The sequence below is a fragment of the Chionomys nivalis genome, chromosome 2 (genome assembly GCF_950005125.1).
Source record: "Chionomys nivalis chromosome 2, mChiNiv1.1, whole genome shotgun sequence".
Classification (NCBI taxonomy): domain Eukaryota; kingdom Metazoa; phylum Chordata; class Mammalia; order Rodentia; family Cricetidae; genus Chionomys; species Chionomys nivalis.
Window position 1 is genome coordinate 15,973,619 of NC_080087.1, and position 20,180 is coordinate 15,993,798.

Genomic DNA, 20,180 nt, shown 5'->3' on the forward strand with positions numbered 1-20,180 from the left:
ACTGCCTTTTCTGCTCCCACTTCCCTGAGAATAGTTGGTCGGATCTTCTCTTTGCTTTCCTCTCCATCATCATTTTCCCTATAAAAACTGAGGAAAATGATGTCCTAGAAGTGTGTGGCTCTGCTCTCCTTTCTCTGGGTCGGCACATCTGTTTCTTCTTGTCTCAGATTCTCTGAAGGTTAGAGCCAAAGGAACTTAGGGTAGAAGATGAGCTTTCAATTTCAAATTTGCAATTAAAGATCTTCATTTTTCTAATGTGTAGATGCTTCATTTTTTATGTTCATTAATTGACTCTTTGGTTAGAGTGGCTGTAATTGTACCGGCGTAAATGAAGGCAGACAGAAATTATAAAAATATTTTCAGCTTTAATTAGGGAAAGACTCACAGAACGCGTGGTTCCAGCGGAGAACAGGAAAGTAGAAGAAGAGGCGGGAAGCATGCCCGCAATCTTTATAAGTAAAAAATATCCTCGGGGGACCCCGCCCTACAAGCAAGGTGATTGGCTGGGTCTCCCCTACATCTGGCTTATGGTACGGTTAATTTAATTATCAATGTTTGATATGGCAGAACAGCCAGAGGTTCATACACAAATGTGTATGCAAAGGGGTTGCAGTAAAGAAACTGTTGACATGGATGCTCCATAGTGTGCTTAAAGGGAAGGTTTTTATTGTAGATATTGATAAACCAGCCCACCTCCATCTCATGCCTGGAAGCCATCTTATAGTAAAGACAAACCAGGTTCATTCCTGTTTATGATTAAAGCTGTTTCTCAAGAGTTGGACTATGCCCTACCTGTAACCTTACCTGCAAATGACTCTTGTACTGTCTGTTCCAGGAAATGGCAGCTGTGCCTTCCCTTGAAAAGGTTATTATATGTTGTAATAGGAGCGGTGGGGCTGCGTCCCGGCACCCGGCCGCCCGCATGGCTAGCTTATGCCCCAAAATAATTACACGGAAACTGTATTCTTTTAATTATTGTCTGGCCCATTAGTTCCAGCCTCTTATTGGCTAGCTCTTACATATTTATCTAACCCATTTTTAATATTCTGTGTAGTACCACGAGCTGTCTTACTAGGAAAGATCTTAACCTGCGTCTGTCTGGAGTGGGAGAATCATGGCGACTCCCTACTCAGCTTTTTTCTCCCAGCATTCTCTTTTGTTTACTCCACCCACCTAAGGTTTGGCCTATCAAATGGGCTAAGGCAGTTTTCTTTATTAGTTAACCAATGAAAGCAACAGATAAAATACAAGAACCACCTCCATCATTTCCCCTTTTTCTGTTTAAACAAAAAAGAAAGGCTTTCACTTTAACATAGTAAGATTACATATAGCAAAACAGTTATCAGGCAAGAATTACAGTTATAATATTTATATCTATTTTATCATAACTAAGGAAAACTATAACTATCTATCCATTCTTTAACTCCATCAAAGACTCCAGAAGGATATAATATTACCTAAGCAAACAAGAGATCCAAAACTCTAGAAATGACAGAGACATCTCACTGCCTGGACAGTCACCCAAAGTTCTTTTGTACTGTTGGGGCATCCATCTTCAACCTTCAGGCCCATAGTATCCAGCAGACATTTTCATCAAGCAGGAAATTCCAAAGACAGTTCAGTCACTTTTTGCTGTGTCCTGTAGAATGTCTCGCAGACTCTTTTAGGAGTCAGGAACCCCGAAAAGCCATCTCACCTTTAGGCAAGTTTAGCAGTCCTCTTTCTGCGGGTTCTCTGTGTCCAGTTTATGCAACAGTCCAGGCAAGAGCAGTTTCTTGCCCAAATGGCTATCAAACTCCTTAAGGAGCCTCTTCGGTGCCCATCTTCCTCTTGAAGTAGATTGGTGCTGCCAGGAGCAGACGTGTCTCATTATCATGAAAAGCCCTAAGTTATTAAAACATTAAATGCCATATTCTGCAGTCTTTGAAAGATATGAAGAATGCCTATCTAGCTGAAATATATCTATGCACATCTAGAAAATCTAACTAACATGACTAAAAGCTTGACTATTATTTATGATTATCCATTAGCAACCTATATTTCCTAATTATACATTACATTTTTAAATGAACTACACAATCACAATACCTTAATCAAGATCAGAAATACATATACATATAACAAAATTGACCTTAAAATCTATACCAATGCAAATTATTCATATCTATATCATATCCCCCTTTAAATGTAAAAGAACATTTATAAACAATATTTGGGAACATGGGCACAGTTTTTTTTTTAAACTGTTTTTTGTTGAATGGGGGCGCTGTATTTAGATCTTTTATGGTGTAACCTGTGTGTCAGGGTCATCTTAGTCAGCAGTTGAGTGAAGTAATTTTTTGAGGGTGTTTACAGTAACCTTTTAGGAGGGCGTGGTCTATCATATCATATTGGGATAGAAGAAATCCATAGGGTCGCATCCTCTGTGAAAACAAAAGAAGACCCTTTTTAAAGCATCATATTTTTAGTCCCAAATTTTGAAATCATAATACCCTTATATCCATTTTGGTTTAGCTTGGCAGCCCATATAATGAAATGTCTCTCTGTATTTAGTTCCTTTATAGTTAAAAATTTTAAAGAAAACATAATAATACAAAGAATCCAGATTTTTTGTGAATTTTTTATTTTTATGTGGCTTATTTTTTTTTATTTTTTTTAATTTATAATTATTTGTATTTTGTCTCTTTAAGGACTTTACCTTTTTTTAAGACATTAATTTTATTTTTTATATATATATATATATATATTTTTTTTTAAGCTTACGTATATTTATCTAACAGTGTCTGAATCAGTTTTATTGTGAATCTGTAATTTTTTTAGTATCTAGGAGCATTTTGTTTTGTGTTTTTAAATCAGTAAGCGCTTAAGAATTTAAGCTGTGACATTTTTAGGTCAAAAACAGGTATTGCCTGCTTGCCCCGCCCAGTCCAACATGGCGGAGCCGGTCGTGTCTCTGATCCTTGTACATTGTACCAGTAACATGGTGGAGCTGTTTGTGCCTCTGAGCCGCAGCATAAAATGACTTTCTTTTAGGCACACAGTGAGTCTAGTTGTCATCAAACAAATCGTAGCATTTTATTTTAAATGTTTTATTTAAAAACTCTTTTTTCTGTAGGAGCCAGACAGAGATCGCAATGGCGGCACAGCCCAGAAAGCTGGCATTTTAAAACAGTTAGTTTTTTTTTGTTGTTGAGTCAGGACAATTTTTTTGCGGCATGCAACTTATAAACAGCAAAACACTGTCTTGAATTTTTTCTCTCTCCTTTTTAAGCCCTCTCAGGTTTTATGTGGAGTTTATTAGCACGTTGAGTGCCACTCTGTTGTAATAGGAGTGGTGGGGCTGCGTCCTGGCACCCGGCCTCCCGCATGGCTAGCTTATGCCCCAAAATAATTACACGGAAACTGTATTCTTTTAATTATTGTCTGGCCCATTAGTTCCAGCCTCTTATTGGCTAGCTCTTACATATTTATCTAACCCATTTTTAATATTCTGTGTAGTACCACGAGCTGTCTTACCAGGAAAGATCTTAACCTGCGTCTGTCTGGAGTGGGAGAATCATGGTGACTCCCTACTCAGCTTTTTTCTCCCAGCATTCTCTTTTGTTTACTCCACCCACCTAAGGTTTGGCCTATCAAATGGGCTAAGGCAGTTTTCTTTATTAGTTAACCAATGAAAACAACAGATAAAATACAAGAACCACCTCCATCAATTATAGCTGCCTGTTGTTATGGCCACCTTGTTATGATCACCTTGTTACTACCTTGTTATGACCATTTTGCAACCATTTCTTTGTGTCACGAGAAGTTTGTGATGAGCAACTTGTTATACTTACGTTTTGCTTCTATAACCCCATATATTTGTCTGCCAAATCCCCTATTTAGAAACCCTCTATTCCTCATCTATATAAACCTGTATCTCACCCATGTTCAATGCTGATCTCTTGAACCTTGCTTTAGGGAGAAACAGACCATGTCCATAAAAATAAAGGCTTGTTTTAATTAAACATTTGCTTTAATTAATTTGGCTATGATGATTTGGTGGTTTGGTGGGCTTTCTTCTTGCATCTATGGGATTAACAATGAGAGAGAGAGAGAGAGAGAGAGAGAGAGAGAGAGAGAGAGAGAGAGAGAGAGAGAGAGAGAACCCCGGATATGGCCAGGGCTATTAGAGAACAGACAAAATGTATTAAGAGCAGCAGGAGTCAAGAATAGTGAGAACACCTGGGTTATAAGAAGGATGAGTTGATAGGGGTCGGCAAACGTGAGTTGGGGGTAGTTTGGGGTAGAGAGGGACTTGAGAAGGGCTACGTTGCAAGCAGGGACCTTGAAATATGTAACAGGTACCCGTAATTCTGAGGAGACCTTGGGCCAGCATGCAGTTTGATATGCTGATGGCCACGTGTTCCTTCTGCCCCAGGTAAGGGAACTGACTCTTTTTGGCAAATGGGAACCAGTTTAGCAAGTTCCTAAGGAATGTTGGCTTTTGTCTAATGCCCTGGCCTGGTCCTCCTAGAGTCCAGGTGGAGCTCATTTCTGAATCTTTGTACTGCCTTTTGGAGTTTGCAGAATTGGAGTTTCCTTTCAAGCTGACAGAATATTTTTAGATATCTTATAGGTACAAATCAGGAAAATTGCGATCACAACTCTATATTTTATAAAGGATATATTTGCTAAATTTCAGCGTAGAATATGAAGTCCATTACTTCGGTGCTCTTTTGTCCTCCAGTCAAGTATCCATGACACTTGGGTGACACTGTTCACCTTTATATTCTGTTCAGGTCATATAGTGGTGAAACCAAGAAAAAACAGCTTCATTTTGATGATTAATAGTTAATCTTTTTCTAGTTTCATTTTCTTGATAGATGTGGCATAGTTGGTCCAACTGATATTGGGGTCTCTCTCTCTGGTCTCCCCTTACTTACCCAGCTCATAATTCTCTGTCAAAGAATTCTTATGAAGCAGAGTGCCCAGTGTGGATGACAAATAGAATTCATTACATAGTCACACGGGGCACTCTCCGTGGTGAGGGTGACCAGTGAATAAATGAGGCAATGTGAAGGGAAACACTCTTACAGCGTGAGAGTGGGCAAGGTCCGGAGATATGTGCAGACCTACCCGCCTAGGTAGACTACTGGATTAGATGGAAGTTCCTAGAAACAATAGAATGAATATATGTCATGAAAAGGGATTTGTGAGATGGGTTTACAAGGTACGGACTAGGTAGACAACAAGGGTATCACTTGCTAGAGAGTTTGAGGACTTGGTAGTTATGCCACCCATTTGGGACTAGATGTGTCAGCTGTTTGAATCTGGAGTTGTGTCCAAGAAGATCTTTGAGAGACGCTGGTCTTTTGTTTGAATCTGAAAGAGTTGGCATCTGATGCCAGCAGATGATAGTTGCAGCCCACGGAATAATAGATTAGACACGCTCACCAGCAAAAAGTCAGGGCAGGTAAGCACACTGCACTACTGTCTCCTTGAGCCTCTTTATACCTGGGCTTCACCAGAAGGGACCACCAAGTCTAGGAGGAGGTCTTGTCCCCTGGTTAATCCCTCTTGGAAACAGACTTAAAGACCCACCCAGAGTTGTGTCTTTTACTTGACTTCTGATCCACTCAAGTTGATAGTCAAGATTAGTCAGCACAGCAATCCACTATGTTTTTAGTTTCTAAAACAACTTTCCTGAAGGTTATTTTCAAGTCCAGTGATTGACAGGTCTGTTTGGTGATGGAGGAAGGTCATTTGTCAATAAACAAACTGCCTTGGCCCATTTGATAGGCTACCCCTTAGGTGGGTGGAGTAAACAGAATAGAATGCTGGGAGGAAGAGGAAGTGAGCTCACTCTCGACAGCTCTGCTCTCTGGAGCAGACGCCATGCTCCGCTCTCCCCGGCAGACGCGATAAAGCTCCGACCCAGGATGGACGTAGGCTAGAATCTTCCCGGTAAGCGCTCCTTGGGGTGCTACATACATGAACAGAAATGGGCCAAGCAGTGTTTAAAAGAATAGAGTTTGTGTGTCGTTATTTTGGGGCATAAGCTAGCCAGGCAACCATGAGCCGGGCTGTGGGAAGAGGCCCGCAGCTCCCTACTACAGTTTGGATTGACCTTTGGGGTAGGGAACAATTACGTGTCTTTACGTTTTGCCGGAAGGCTTCCAGATAATTAGCAATCTTAGTGTGTGCTTAGCAATTCAGAAAATCATACCTGTACTCAGGGAGATAGACCTAAGTCAGATCTCATTCTTTTGATAAAAAAAGTAACAAAATAAATTAAAAAGAATTAAAGAGGAAAAGCATGTCTTCCTGGTAGTAAACAACCTTCCTTTGGGTGGCATCAACAAACCCTCCACTGGACACTTGCATTTCTTCACAATCAATGGCAGGGTCCCCTCTTGGACCCCTGGTAACACCAAAAAGTTGAAAGTTCTAGCAAAAGTGTCAATTTTCTGTTGACTGTTGCAATCACTTCTGTTTCTGTATTCCTGTCTCTGAGACTCAGACTCCAGTCATTCTGTCACTTGACTGAGACTCACGCTTCACTGCGTTTGCCCTTGTGTTAATTTTCATCCACTCTGTCTTCACTTTTCCGTCCTTGCCATGTTTATATCCACTATCGGAGATCCTCAGCCACCGCCTCTCTGACAGAGCACACACTCGCTTGCTGCTACTCCTGACTGATTTCACAGCTTCCTGTCTGTTGCAGGGTAGGAGACAGCACAGGGGCTCAACAACATGGCTGGTTCCAACTTTAAATTAGACGCTGGTTTCCAGGGAGCTCCTCAGAGCTCTTGAGATCTACTTATTTTCTAATTTCCATTTGCTCTCATGGTATCCAGATGATAAAGAATGAATTCAGCCCCCTCGTTCATGCTTCTTTAGGTTTGATTGTTTGTTTTCTAGACAGGATTTCTCAGTGTAGCGCTGGCCAACATGGAATTTGTTCTATAGACAAGGCTCAGCTCCAATCCAGAGATTCTCCTGCCTCTGCCTCCTGAGTGCTGGAACAAACATGTATATCAACATAACATGGCCATTGGCTAAGCCATTGGCTAGGCTCACAACAACACTTCTTGCTTGACTATCCTGCTCACTCCCCTTCCCCCTCCCACCCGGGCATTTCATATTCTATTTCTTATGTTTCCCCCTTCTTTCCACCTACATCTGACAGACATTCTAGTTTCTATGTATCCCCCTTTCTCTCTGTCCCCCTGGGATGCGTTATTAGTAGCATTTCCTTTTTCCCTTTCTGAGCCTGCAAAGCACAGCTTAAAATCTGCATACCCAGGAAACCGGCCTGTTGTGTTCTTTCCTCAATATTTCCTACCAGGACAGTACCTTAGCACTTAATCTGTATGGAAGATAAATTTACAGAGAATTTATTTTTTTGCTGATTTAGAAAAATATCCCTGATATATTTCAGGGTGAAGAACAGATTGCTGGTTATATTACTTACAATGTCTAGTAAGACCGTATGCTCATGGAAAAGGTTTCTATACTCTATCTCTCTATCTATCCATCTATCCATTTATCTATATATGTGTGTGTTATTTTTGTTTTTAAAATATTAATTATCAACTGTTAATCAGTAAATATTAAAATCTGTATTCATTTCTATAATGTCCCCTCTAAAATCTCTTTTTTCTTTTCATAGGTATGTTCTGTTTACAGTTTCCCTTCCCTCATCTCCTCTGAAATCCTATCCACTTTCCCACCACCCAACTGCACATCTTTCTCTGTCTCTTTAGAAAGTAGCCTATTCTGGCCATCACCTCCCTGTCTTTCTCTATAGGATAATAATTATGTATATCATATGCTGGTTATGGGCTTAGGAAATGAAAGCATTTGAAGGCTAAGTCAGATATGAATTTTTGAGTGCTTTAATAAATATTTGGTCTGACAAACTCCCTGATGAATTAGGTAAATTCTTAAACAGTCCAGCTAATGCCTTCTCTCTCCCATTGGGAGTTCATCATATAATCTCTGGAATAAATTCCTGGAAAATTAGCTTGTGTTAATGATTATGGTATGATGAGCAGCTAGAGTCTGGGCTGGAGGAAAGGTGGGAATAAGCAGGAGCTGGTGGTAATTGCTTTTATGATTCTCCCAAAGAAAACGAGCAATTTAATTGCACCAGGCATATCAAGGGGCAAGTTCAACACCACATTACAGTCCAAAGAATTATACAAGTTTCTTTGGCCCATGATGCTAAACTCCCTGTTTACAAACTTTCTCACAGGGAGAGGTTCCTCTTATCTAACTATTTCCCAAGTCAAAGTAGGGCTTTGATAGTGTATTGGGAATGTTTTTCTTAAATGACCACCCCCTCTGTCTTTGAGTTAATGTTGAACACAAGCAATCAGAGCCAACAAATGGATTAATTTTCTTCATATCAGTTAATCTTGTGAGAAAGAATCACAGATAGTATAAATAGAGGATAGTGATTTTCTTTTTATCTTCTTTCTTTTTGTTGTTGTTGTTTTTGTTTGTTTGTTTGTTTTGAGACAGAGTTTCTCTGTAGCTTTGGAGCCTGTCCTGAAACTAGCTCTTGTTGACCAAGCTGGCCTCGAACTGACAGAGATCCACCCGCCTCTGCCTCCAGAGTGCTGGGGTTAAAGGCGTGTGCCGCCACTGCCCAGCTGGAGGATAGTGATTTCAATGGCTCTGGAAAGAACAAGATTGTAATGGTAGCTTAATTGCTTATGAATTATAACTCAAAGACAGGAAAGCACCCTGTCCATCCTTCTGCCTTCTACCATGCCAAGTCAAGTCAACGAGAAGGGCCTTTGGAAATTGACCAGCATTTGCTATCTCTCTTCTGTACTTTTATTTGGTGCCAACCCCACTCTACAGAATCAATTCTGCAAATCTGGGATATCTGATTTACTGTGTCCAAAAAATTTTCTCTCAGTCTTAGCTCTCCAGAGACACTCTCAGCAGCTGGCAATGTAACCTTCCTATAGCTGTGATGTTTCTGCTCCCTTTCTCTAGTAATATTGTCTGGTTTTCTTCTGAGGCCATGAAAACTCTCACCTGTGTTTACATGTAATCATTCTGAATGGTTTAGATCACGTTTAAATCTCATTCGACCCCTTTGTTTTGAATTATCTATTCAATGGAAAGCCTACATTTTTACTTTTAGCTTAAACCTTTCTGTTAGATTAATGCAGACACTTTTAACAACATTAAGATAATCATGTCTCCAAAATTCCAGTTCACGTTTATTTCCTATGTCACAAAGGGTCCTAAATCGAAAGCTATCGGCTATTTTCTGGTCACCATCACCATTATTATCCTGAAAGTACCATCTATCTTCCTTTTGTGGGATGTACACTCATTTCTGGAGGTCATTATTAAGTGCATGGAAACGATTACACCATATTCATCTCAACCCTGCCATGTAAAACAGGTGACCAGTCAACGAAGGACATTCTCATAGTGTTTAAGATGCAAGGGCCAAATAATAGCATAATTTTGTCTGATGCCAAACCAGTGTTTTTTATTTATTTTTTTTTAACTAAGTCACTCTACCTCTCTCACTGTGTTATGCCTTAGCTATTACTTAAACTGGACCCATCCTATTGTTGTTGTCCTGTTTGCAAGAGATTTGGTATCTCACTTCTAAGCTAGTTATCTTGAGGCTATTTATACCTCAGGCCAGATTTAAATGAAAAAGTAAAAGCCCTTGACTCTCAGAGAGGAAGAGAAAAAAAAATCTCAATTTTTATTTCTGTTTTGCTCAGAACAAACATTACTGAAAGACATGAAAAATAAAAACATAGTATAAAACACAAGAAACGATAACATAATTTATGAACATTGGAAAACAAACTCAATCGTTATTTACTATCAGAATAGCAATGACACCAATGCTGAAAATACACCATACAATTTTTAAAAATTAATTTGATCCTAAAATTATGTAAAAAAATCCTCAAATCTAATTTAAATGAGATTATACAACTAGTAATGGAAATATGCTGACTATTATTTCTGAAACTAGAAGATAGCTTTAATAGTATTGAATTACCTTCACAAATTTAAGAGGAAATCATACCCTTGTTTCAGGTTTTTTATCCTTAAATTTTTTTTTATACTTTCTGACTTACAGTTTTAGCTTTCAACAGAACACACATGGTAAATGTCTGATACTACCTTTTTCCTAAGAATTTTTAAAATAAAATGTGACCTAAGGTAAGTATTTGACTGGAGACATGGACTCAGTGGTTAAGAACACTTGTTCTTGCAGAGGACCCAGAAGAATGAGCTAAATCCTCTAGAACTGGAGTCATGAGTGATTGCAATCCCCTATGTGGGTGCTGGGATTCAAACCTAGCTTCTCTGCAAGGGTGAGTGCTCTTAACCACTGAGTCACCTCTCCAGGCCCTTAAGTATTGATTTTTGTCTCAGTAAAATATAACCCAGCATATTAGATCAATTGGGATTTGTTCTGTTTAAAATTTGATTGTAGAGCTTTATTAAATTAACATTTATGAATTTCACAGCATTTCACATATTTTAATAAATGCACAAAAGAGTATGGTTTGAATCAAGTTGGAATTTTTTTCTTAAAAGGACTATATTCATCATGTAAGATTTGGAAATGTTTATATTTTACCTAACTTGCCAGAATTAAAAAAAAATACTAATGTGCACCACACTGTCCAAATCTCTTACCATAAATGTCTAAAGATAGTACATTCATTTGGATTCAAAAGTTTAATTTTTTTTCAATAGCGCAACAGAAAGTCTCCCTCTTCCACTAACATGTAAAGTTACTTTCAGTAAAGAAGCAGCACAGAAGGAACAGAGGTGACGGGTTGATGAGAGCCTCAACCTGTGACGGAAGACTGGAGGAACCTATCGCTTGTGCTAAACACCGAAAGCAACAACACAGAGAACTTCCAAGGCAGCCAGTCAAAGAAGAGTTTCAACTCCAATTCCTTTCTCTACTTGGTACAGGACCAATTTTAACACCCAACAGCAATTCCACATAGAAATGTTGCTCAAATTATCATCTTCAATGATTTTATGTTTGTCCCACAGGAAAAAAAAATAACCTTATTACATTGTGGGCAGAGGACTATTCTACAGTATACTGCTAGTGATTATTAATATTGCTAATCAGGAAAAGAGTCCTTAAATTGTAGGTGGTGTCTCCTTGCAGATGCTGATCACAAAGCCAGAAATAATGCAGACTTTGTTGAGTGAATCGCATGGAGCTGATATGTGTTACCTCTTTCAAAGTTGACTTATTATTAAATACCATTGTAAACACTTCAAACATATCAAATTGCTGGAAAGACGCAGTCACAAGGCGAGGGGTATAGGTCAGGGGTAGAGTACTAGTATGTGGAAGTGGGGTGTGAACAATACCACAAAAAGGAATTAGGAAATCAAGAAAGTACAAAAAAGAAAGAAAAAAGAATGAGAAAAAAGAGGAAATTTAAGGGAAAGGGAACAAGACAGTGCTTTGCTGAGGATGGTGGTACACACCTGTAATCCCGACACTCTGGAAACTCAGGAGGGAGGATTGTGAGTTCGTGTCTAGCCTGGGCTACAGATGAGATCCCATTCTAAACACAGGACAAAAGCAAGAAAAGAAATAGACTTAGAGAACATAAGTCTTTTTTTTTTTTTCCAACAAATTCAACATTTAACATCTGGCTGTTTAACTCCAGCCCTGCCCTGAAGTTATCTAGCCCATAAACATATTTTTTGATATGAAGAACAGAGATATATGTATCCCTAGTAAGTGACAGAACACATGTTTAGGTGTCTATCACTTAACTCACTCAAAGGAGAAGTAGGTAGTGTGTTATGTAATCAGGACTATAACCCAGCTGTACAGTAAGCCAGTTCCATCAACTATATAGCCATTCTTCATTATGAATTTAAAGGAAAAAATAACAAAACTTTATTCTATATGAGTTCAAAACCTTGGGCCTCTATATAAGTGGTGCTTTGTGCCACTTATCCCAGTAAAAACAGGGGATAACAGAAAGGCAAACACACTAATTTAAATTTGTCTTTTTCCAAGCCAATGACCCCTGAACCATGTGATAGTATTTTTAGTGTTTCTAAAAGTTTTGCTCAGGGAAAAAATACTTATAAAATACTCCAATCTCCTGGGCAAATGTCTTAAACCAAAAAATTCGGTCCTCAGAAAATCTCAATTATAGTGGTAAAAATTAATATATTTACCCTCTACAAGTAGTTTTCTAATCAATTTATTAATCATTTTTGTTGCAAAAATGTGCTGCTGTGGTTGTTTTATCCAGGCAAAAACCAAACAAAAGGAGCATAGTAACTAGAAATTCAAGCAAGTTAATATAGCCTGTTATATAATTCATCTTCTTGTATTTTTCTTTCTTCCCCTTCCCTTATTTTATTTTATTTTTTTTATTTTTTTTACTTATTTATTTATTTTTATTCTTTTTTAATTAAAATTTCCACCTGCTCCCCATTTCCCATTTCCCTCCCCTCCTCCCAAATATTGCCCTCCCCCCACTTCCCTCCCCCTATCCCCACTCCTCTTCTCCTCCCCCCACTCCATTCCCCCTCCCTCTCGATACTGAAGAGCAGTCCAAATTCCCTGCCCTGCGGGAAGACCAAGGTCCTTCTATCTACGTCCAGAAAGGTGAGCGTCCAAACAGGCTAAGCTCCCACAAAGCCAGTTCATGTATTAGGATCGAAACCTAGTGCCATTGTCCTTGGCTTCTCATCAGTCTTCATTGACCGCCATGCTCAGAGAGTCCGGAATCAACCCATGCTTATTCAGTCCCAGACCAGCTGGCCTTGGTGGGCTCCCAATAAATCAGTTCCACTGTCACAGTGGGTGGGTGCATCCCTCGTGGTCCTGATTTTTTGCTCATGTTCTCCCTCCTTCTGCTCCTCATTTGGACCTTAAGAGCTCAGACCGTTGCTCCAAATTGAGACTCTGTCTCTACCTCGATCCATCGCCAGATGAAGGTTCTAAGGTGATATGCAAGATATTCATCAGTATAGGATAGGGTCATTTCAGGTTCCCTCTCCTTAGTTGCCCGAGGTACCAGCTGGGGACATATTCCTGGACACCTGCGAACCCCTCAAGAGTCAAGTCTCTTGCCAACCCTAAGATGGCTCCCTTAGATAGGATATATACTTCGCTGCTCCCGTATCCATCCTTCCTATATCCCAACCATCCCAATCCTCCGAGCTCCTCCCATCCTCCCCTTCTCATATTTCTCATCCCATTTCCCCTTTGCCCCAATCAAGAACACCAATGATAGCCTTTGCTGGAGAGGTTGTGGAGAAAGAGGCACACTCATTCATTGCTGGTGGGAATGCAAACTTGTGCAACCACTTTGGAAATCAGTGTGGCGATTTCTCAGGAAATTTGGGATCAACCTACCCCAAGATCCAGTAATACCACTATTGGGAATATACCCAAGAGATGCCACATCAAATGACAAAAGTATCTGTTCAACTATGTTCATAGCAGCATTGTTTGTAATAGCCAAAACCTGGAAACAACCTAGATGCCCTTCAATGGAGGAATGGATGAAGAAAGTGTGGAATATATACATATTAGAGTACTACTCAGCAGTAAAAAACAATGACTTCTCGAATTTTGCGTGCAAATGGATGGAAATAGAAAACACTATCCTGAGTGAGGTATCCCAGACTCAAAAAGAGGAACATGGGATGTACTCACTCATAATCGGTTTCTAGCCATAAAATAAAAGACATTAAGCATATAATGTGTGATCCTATAGAAGCTAAATAAGAAAGTGAACCCAAAGAAAATCATATAGTCATCCGCATGGAGAGGGGGAAGTAGACAAGATTGCAGGGCAAAAACCCTTCCCTTATTTTAATATTAAAACTTTTTTAAGTCTACAGGAAAAATCTAATCTTGAAGTCCTACTTAGTTCTTAATTGTTTTTAAATTTGTGAAGCACAGCTACTTGGGATGTGTCTTGTAGTTTCAATTCTTCATTAAGTTTTAATCCTAAGGAGAAAAAGGTAGACCAGATGGTGCATATTCATTATTTGATTTTTCCACTGTCTCCTTTGATCCTCACTTATGAAATCCTGGATGTATTACATTATCTCATTTGCAGTCCGCAGTCTAGTTAACATTCCTAATAATCACCTGGTTAAATCACCAACTAAATCAGCTCTTATTCCTTTTGTTTCTTTGTCAAGTTCCTATTCCCCCCACAGGATTTTTACAGCATTAATAAGGCTTAAAATGATTATTTTTTCTTTTGTAAAATCTCAGTATATATCTAGTACTGTGGACTTGAATTTTTCCAACTTTTTTGGTATTGAAGTACATGAAAAAGTGTCTTTTGCTCTTCTACTTTATTACAACCTGTCTCATGATGTGTTGTTCAAATCATCTAAAAGACCTCCGGGTGAAAGAAGCCATATGGGACATCAAATAGAGATGAAGAAATAAAAAGTGATTGCTGAAATATGAAGCACCATCAACAGAGATTTTTTTTTCCCCCTGAGAAGACACTGATTTGAGTCATTTTGCAGAACTGAGGGCATTATCTTGAATCAGTTGATTTTTTTGTTTTAAAAATAATTAATCATGCCTCCCCCAAAGTACCTGAGAATTATATTTAGATAAATTAACAATTTTCCCCTCTTTTTTATTTATTTAAAATATCACCTCAGTTTTAAGACAGAAGCTGGGATCAGATATACAATCAACTTTAAAATAGGCAAACATTTAAATTGGAATGATATATAATCATAAAACCTGGAGATCATGCATGTTTTCAAAAATAAAGCTAAGAAATCAAGTTTAAACTTTGAGGAGAATTAAACAAAGTCAGTGTGTGTGTGTGTGTGTGTGTGCGCGCGCGCACACGCATGTGTGCATAGTAACTATATGTGTACACACACACGCAAGCACACACACATTGTAATTAGGAGACTGCCAGGAGAAAATAAAGCCCTAAGGGCGTTATAGTTTATCACAAAACTTTTTGAAGTAAAACTGAATTTTAACATAATTTCTTAAAACAGCACATCACCCATTATAACCACAATGTATTCAATGTGTTCTAGTACATTTTTCATCATTATATTACCTCAGTTGCCATTTGAAAAAGCACCCTAAAATGTCATTTCATAAATTGTATGAGTTCTGAACAAATTTTTCACCCTTTTTACTACAGTGCAAATGAAGACAGTTCAGTTTCAGAGGTCCATGGCATACTAGCAGAGGAATAATACAGGAACTTAGACAGTGATTTGGATGAAACTTCATTCAGCAATGATTGTGAGCACTGCACAAGTTAGAATTGTGCTTGTTCTAAATTTTAAGCAAATTTGATCAAAGTTAAATGGGTAAAAAAACCAAAATTTAGAAGGTAAAAAAATTCCAAACAACTAGATTATATAAATGAACTCAAAATAATCACCTAAATAATCTTATAGCTTTTAAAAATGTTTATTAAGGAATTGTTATTTTATTAGGTGTATGGGTGCTTTGTCTGTATGCATGGCTGTGTAACACATATGGGCCCAATGCCCACAGAGGCCAGAAGTGGGCATCAGATCCAGGAATTTTCGTTTCAGATGGTTGTAAGACTCCACGTTGGTGCTGGGAATCAAACCTAGGTCCTATGGAACACCGGTCAGTGCTCTTAACCACTAAGCCAAATTCTCATTCCCAAAATTTATTACTTTTTATGTGCATGAGCATTTTATCTGTATGTATGTTTGTACATCATAGACATGCACTGTGCCAATGGAGGCCAGAGAGCTGTCAGAATCCCAGAAAGTTGTGAGGAGCCACACAGATGCTAGGAACTAGTTCTACACAAGAGTCTACACAAGAGTCTTACAAAGAGCCATATGCAATCTTAGCTCCTGAGCCATCTCTCCAATCCCTAACTGGAAAAGTTTTAAAGTCTTGTTTACAATCTTCTTTCTTTATAACAGAAATTTCAAGTCAGTATAATATACACACAGTATTTGATTTGGGAGGATAACGTTCATAAAAAATAATGGCCTGTATCTACTACAGTCAGGAATTAACACTTCTTGACTCCAGTAACTAGTGAACAAGATATTATTAGCTGAGATATATCTTCATATTTCATTAGTGGCTTTTATCACCTAACCACATTCTGTTCATAATATTTAAAGAAATTGGCATTCATTTCTTTTAAAGACAGTTGTGTATAATATTGCAGGAGATGGCTCCTGCATACACTTTAGCATCATTATGATTTCTGTACCATAAGGAAAGAACCAATTGTTAGAACCTTGGGTAAAGCGAAATAATGTATTCAGAAGAAAAGCCACAGAGAGACTGGTAACAAAAGGGCCTTGGAGATAACTAGGACCAGAACTGTTTTCTCCAGAATGAGTCAGGCAAGAAAACAAAATGAGGAAATAAGTCAAAAGATGGAGGCTTTTCTAGCTTTCAAGTTTTATGATCCTAAACTCCAAATAGACACTAGAGTCACTTTTGCCTTAATTCCTTTTGTGAAAATAACTTTGTTCCAGTGTGACTAACAGTTGAATTTGAGCATAATGTGAATTTCATGTTTGCTTAAGGATGGGTTTTTTTTTTTTAACTGCAGTGTGTCATTAGTTTGACTAGACGACTACACCTCACTGAGTTCAGTGTGACTGACACAGAGAAAACATACAAGCACACACCTTCTATCCAGTTCATGGACATTTTAACTACTTCCATTCATATCTAGTGTTATAAATGTCCACCGAATTTAAAGAAACACTTTTCTATCACCATTTCTGTCCCTCACCAGGTTATTCACTAACAGTTCCTAGTGTTATTGGACTGAGGTTTGACGGTGGACATAGATCACCAGTGGTAGGACTTTGAAGTTTATACCAGCTCCTGTTTCATGTACTGCTCTCTGTGACATGGTCTACCCTGATATAAAGATCACCCGCTTTACACTGTCACAATCATGAACCCACCAAGCCTTTCCAGACATGAGGAACAGAGACTTGCTGAAACCAAGAGTCAGGGAAAACCCTCTTTTAGATTGTTCCTGTATTTTGGTTACAATTATACAAGAACAACTAACACAGAAAATTGGTACTAGAAAATTTATGTTACTAGAAATAAATGATTGTGATTGTATTGTCCTTAAGTCTTTGGAACTTGTTTGTGGGAAGAATGAAGATGAGTTTGGGGGCTGGAAAGATGACTCAGAGATTAAAAGCACTGACTACTCTTCCAGAGGTCCTGAGTTCAATTCTCAGCAACCACATGGTGGCTCACAACCACCTGTAATGAGATCTGGTGCCCTACAGGCATACATGGAGGCTGAACACCGTGTACATAATAAATAAATAAATCTTTAAAAAAAGAAGAATTTTGAGCTGTGAATTAAAACCCAAGAGTACTGTAAGATGAACTTTTAAACTATGTTTTACCATGTTCTAGAAAAGTTAGTGTTTTCATTATTAGCCAAAAAAATCAACTACTGTTGATAAAACTAAAACTTAATAAGTTGTAAAAAATGTTTTAGTTCCTCATTTATGTGAAGATATTAGATTTAATAGGCAACACACATTTGGAAGATAATGCCCTGATTGTTCCTTATTTTAATTATTTTTCCTATTTATAGCTGTATCCTCTCTACCTTTTGTCTGTTACATGGCCTTGAATATATCATAATATTTTCAGCCTTAAATTTTATATTTTGAGGGATTATGTTGATTTGTATGCCTATTCAAAAGCTATCTATAATACAATAATAGTCAAACAAAGTTGTGGTTTTTTTTATGGGATAATCTTTTTGTACACTGTAAAGATGTTTCTCTGCCTAAGGAACCTTCTGATTGGTTTAATCAAAAGCTGAATGGCCAATACTTAGGTAGGAGAGGATAGGCGGGACTTCCAGGCAGAGAGAGGAACTGAGAAGGGGAATGTAGGCCTAAGGATTTGGCCAGCAGACTCAGAGCAGGTTGGACATGCCACACTGCAGAAAGATAAAAAGCCACATGATTAATGTAGATTTAAAAATATGTGTTAGTGAAGTTATAAGAGGTGGCTGGAAACAAGCCTAAGCTTTCATGGTAATAAGTCTCAGTGTCATTGTTTGGAGCTGGAGGACCTCAAGAAAGTCCTATTACAGGGTTTATCCGTTCACTGTAATGAGGGAGATAACATTCTGTGTGAAATTGTGTGGTGGCTCAGAACTACAATGTGAGGAGAACCAAGCTACAGGATTTAAGTTAGTAGTAGGTACTCAAGTCAAAGATTAATAGTTAAGTTCATAACTGGATAATATTAAAAGTGAAAGAAGTACTATTAATATTTTAAAAGTTAGGGCCCACAGAGCCTGAAACAATAATCACAGAACCTGTATGCATCTGAGGTTGGTCCTTTGCATATATGTTATGGTTCTGTAGCTTGGTGCTTCTGTGAGATTCCTAAGTGTGACAGTGTGTATGTGTGTGAGTGTCTCTGGCTCTTTCGTCTACTTTGGGGCATTTTCTTCCTACTAGGTTGCTTCATCCAGCCTTGATGTGAGGGTATGTGCCTAGTCTTATTGTAACTTGTGCCGTGTTCAGGTGATATCCCAGGGAGGCCTGCTCATTTCTGAAGGGGAACAGAAAAGAAGTGGATCTGGAGAAGAGGGGATATTGAGGGTAAGTCCTGGGAGCAGTGGAGGGAAGGGAAAGTATGATCAGGAAGTAACATATGAAGAGAAGAATTAAAACAAAGTTTTATCTAGAAGGTAAAGCATTTAAAAAGCTTTTATTTACCTTTGTTCAAGACTAACAAGAACTAATTCATATTACCTAGGAAAGGGCCGTCTTTCCTGGTGTGGGTGTTTTATAAAACTGCTTGTAATCAACAGGAGAATGCTTGGTGTAACATTTATTAATGCTAGCTACAGTGTAATTGTTTAACAAGATTAATTTCTTACATTCCCAGTATATTAAATTCTCCCATCTAGTGTACTGATTAATTTTGCTTTATATATACTATTTTTCTAACCTGATTTTAGAGAGTTACTTTATTGCTTAGAAAATATTTCAACATGCATGTGTTTTATCTAATATATGTATATATATATATGTGTGTGTGTGTGTGTGTGTGACAGAGTGGTGTGGGAGGTCCTTTTGCATATGTTTTGCTTTTATTGGTTAATGAATAAATATTCTGCTTTGGCCTGTGATAGGGCAGAATAGAGCTAGGAAGGAAAACTAGCTGAATTCTAGGAGAAAGTAGGTAGAGTCAGAGAGATGCCATGTAGCCACCAGATGAGAAAGATGAAAGCTGCCAGCTGGAACCTTGCCAACAGGTCACAAGCCTCATGGTAAAATATAAAATAATAGAAATGGGTTAATTTAAGATGTAAGAGCTAGCTAGAAATACGCTTAAGCTATTGGCCAAACAGTATTATAAGTAATATAGGTTCTAAGTGATTATTTTGGGTCTGGGCAGCTGGGAACGAATGAGCAGCCTCTGCCAACAACAGCAATATGAAGGTTCCTGTAACTTTTCCAAGTATTTTCAACAATTTCTGTTGTTTTAAACTTTGACTCCATAATCCTGACAGTGCACAAATTATCTAATTATAGTAACATTTTCTGTAATTAAATATATGTATTATATTTTCTGTCATTTCAGTTTTTAGTTAATATGCTAGCATTGGTTACTTATTGTTATATAAGTACTATAATATAACACATTGAGATAATACATATTTATTCCACATGAAAATCTGAATCTTTGTATTTTCTAATACACATGTTGAAATCCTAGCCCCCACAGTAGAAGACAGAGGTTGGGAGAGTGGTCCAAAACACATTGACGTCTTCAGAATGTAGCCAGTGCTACAAGAAAGCAGTTCCGGTGCTCTCTTCTTCTCTCTTCATTTTAGGACATAGCAAGTTTTCACTGTCTGAAGTACTTGACCCCAGACACCAGATATCCTAGTGCTTCATGGCATTCTAGCTTTCAGAACTTAAGAAATGTTTGACTGAAGTTCTGTCCAACCCAGTCATTAGCCCATAATTCTTGTCTGAGTTAGCCACATGGCTTGGTACCTTTTTTAGTGAGGCAGTCATATCTTGCTTCCTCTGAGGCTGAGTCACGACTGCAGAATCCTCTTCTTCTCAGAATTCTCTTGTTCTCATTGCCCCACCTCTACTTCCTGCATGGTTGCCCCATCTATACTTCCTGC